Here is a 3,200-nt window from a genome sequence, read left to right as displayed (position 1 = left end):
TACCTGGAAGGATTTCATTTCACCGTAATTTCCGACCACATGAGTCTGAAATGGCTGAATTCCATCAAGTCACCGTCCGGAAGAATTGCTCGATGGGCCGTTTTCCTTCAGCAATTCGACTTTGAAGTCCAATACCGGAAAGGTGCCCTGAACAAAGTCGCCGACAGTCTGTCCCGAAACCCGTTACCGTCTGTAGATTCCGTATGCCTGGCCGACGTCGAAGTTCGCTGCAGTTGGTACAACAAAAAGCTCCAAGAGGTACAAAGAGACCCAGAAGATTTCCCTGACTTCGCCGTTGAGGATGGGAAACTGTATCGTCACTTCTGGGACTCTTCCGACTTTACTGAAGTTGGATCCGGACAACCATGGAAGCTCTGTGTACCCACCGAACAACGACTGGAGGTCCTGAAAGAAAATCACGATTCGGAATTAGCTGGTCACCTGGGAATCCCCAAAACCATCTCTCGGCTAGCCCGGAACTATTACTGGCCAGGGATGTTCAGAGATGTCGCAAAATACGTAAGAAACTGCCCATCCTGTCAAAGGTACAAAGTACCACAACAGAAGACGCCTGGAAAAATGCAACCACATAGAATGACTGAAGCACCGTTCCAAGAGGTCTGTACAGATGTGGTTGGGCCACTTCCCCGTTCCAAGAAGGGAAATTCTTACGTAGTGGTGATGCAGGACCGTTTCACGAAGTGGGTTGAATGCCGTCCGTTGCGGAAAGCCACCGCTAAAACCGTTTATTCAGCCCTATATGAACAGGTTATACTCCGATATGGCTGTCCGAAACTGGTGATATCTGACAATGGGGTACAGTATGACAGTAGACTGTTCAAAAACAGTCTCCGAGAGCTAAACATTGCTCACCGTTTTACCCCTCCGTATACACCACAGTGCAACGCCGTAGAACGAGCCAATCGTACGTTGAAAACTATGATAGGTCAGTTCTGTGAAGCCGACCACCGTACTTGGGATGAGAAGTTAGGTGAACTAACTTTCGCCCTGAATACCGCAAAACAAGAATCTACAGGATTCACACCGGCATTCCTGAACTATGGAAGGGAACTAACAGTCCCAAAGGCAATCTACTCATCAAACACCCAAGACGATGACACCGAGGAGACAAACAGAAGCCCAGAAGAGACAAGAGTAAATCTTACTCACCGTACAGAACAAATCCGTCATCTTCAGGAGGCCTATGAGTTTGTCAATACCAGGTTGTACCGTGCATTCGAGCAGCAGGCTCACCATTACAACCTCCGTCGAAGAGAAGTGCGTTTTTATGTCGGTGATAGAGTTCTGCGCCGTGCTAATCCGCTGTCATCTGCCGTTGATAGCTTTGCAGCCAAGTTGGCTCCGAAGTTCTCTGGTCCGTATACCGTTGTGAAAGTGATTTCACCCGTTATTTATGACCTGAAAGATGACAGTGGTAAGAAAATCACCAATATTCATGTAAAGGATTTAAAACCGTTTCATCCGTCAGATTGTTAGTGAGTATACCGTATATAACCGTTTAGAATATCTACCGAACTCACCATTTGGTCCCGTTAATGACCGTAATCAAAATAAACCGTACCGTTATATTGTACTGATCACCGATAATAAATGAGATACATCCGTTCTGTCCGTCTCTATTTCACCCCTCTATTACCGTTAAAAATAATATTTATCACCGAAAATAGGTTAGTAATGGGGTACTACCGCTGCTTTCACTGAATAAGTGCCCAGGTGAGTGAAATAGAGCCTTATACTTGTATCTCCTTATTAACTGACAGAATGTACATACCTATATTTCCGCGATTCCACCATAACCGAGAGGTCTAACCTGGTCTGCCAGTGGTGGAAGATTCTGTTCCGTACAGTTTTGTTTGTTCTGTGCAACTTTTATTACCACCAAACAGGGCCGTCTGACTGTCATTGTGTAGATAAGTGGTATCCCAGAACACCTACAACAGAAAATTCCGTTAATTCACTGGAAAAACAGGAACTGTAACCGTTAATTCAATTTTTCTGTATTAATTGTGGGACCGATAATAACAAGTGAGATACACCCGTCCTGTCTGTCTCTATTTCACCCCTGTGTCACTGTTAAATACAATGACCGAATAGAAAGTAGTAATAGAAGGCTGACACCGCTTACACCGATATTACAACCGGCCTGAACGGTAAGTGAAATAGAACAGTATATTTGTATCTCCTTATTGAAATTACCGACCGTACTTACCGTTTCTTCCGAAATTCCACCGTACACCCTGTTATCCCTCTGCTCCAGGATATCAGTATACTAAATGCTTTTCTCTCATTTTTATGCAACCTACAACTGCTGCTGACTCCAACACCATCGAGGAGTTGCACCACCGTCACAGGGGGAGCCAACGACGCTGTCTGGTATTCCAAACTACCCTGGTTCGATGATATTGATGACTGTTAACCCCCATGACATGTGCCCGGAGCCGGCTTTGCGAAGTCCACCCTAAAATGGTTCAGAAATAACACAACGAATGACAAATCGAAATGGTACTCACTTTGAAGATTCCGTCCTGCACTGTTTCCACTATTTTCCGGCATTTCTTTCACCGATGGAAATGGAAATCGAAATTTGGAACCACCCGGCGAAATTTGACAATTGGACTTTGGAGGTTAGCTGATAGAACACCGAACTTCGACAGAACCACCGGCGGACATACGTCAACGCGGACCATAGAGTGGGAGCGGCCGGGATGGCATTGGCCGAGTATACGCCACCTGGAGTAGATTAGGTGAACTTGTTTATTGTAAATCCGATCTCAATCGTCTTGCCGTGAATAGTCAAACCGTTAACCGGACTTAGTAGATTTCACCGTGAAAAATTTAATCCCCTATTTCATCGTGGATTCAATTTTTCAACCGGAGCCGAGGGGATGTAATGAGAAAATGGGTTTTCCAACCTATTCCCTCATTTTAGAATAATTATTTTGGTTTTCATTTTTAAATAATTTTGTTTCGAATTAATTTCCGAAAAATCTTTTCGAATTTCCAATTCAGGATTTCGACATCGTTCGGAATTGTAAACATACCGTACCGTTTTTATCCCGTTTTTATTTCCTAAAAACGATGTCGCACCGTATAAAACATCCTGAATTGGAAGATAACCGAGGTTTTTTGTTCGCTAGCACAGATAAGTCGAAATTAAGACGTTTTCATCGACGCAAATT

At 44.2% G+C, this 3,200-nt stretch overlaps 1 long non-coding RNA gene across 1 annotated transcript; it reads right to left on the bottom strand.

Annotated features, from left to right (window-relative positions):
• Window positions 1-1,936: 1,936 nt before the first annotated feature.
• LOC123317554 lies at window positions 1,937-2,752 on the bottom strand. The gene is made up of 3 exons (XR_006538182.1): window positions 2,532-2,752; window positions 2,231-2,479; window positions 1,937-1,952 (listed from the first exon to the last, which is right to left on the bottom strand). It is a non-coding gene; the product is annotated as an uncharacterized LOC123317554 (long non-coding RNA).
• Window positions 2,753-3,200: the final 448 nt, after the last annotated feature.

Source organism: Coccinella septempunctata, chromosome 7, assembly GCF_907165205.1.
Source record: "Coccinella septempunctata chromosome 7, icCocSept1.1, whole genome shotgun sequence".
NCBI lineage: Eukaryota > Metazoa > Arthropoda > Insecta > Coleoptera > Coccinellidae > Coccinella > Coccinella septempunctata.
Note: the sequence above shows the minus strand (reverse complement) of the source record. Positions and strands in the feature narration are given on the sequence as shown.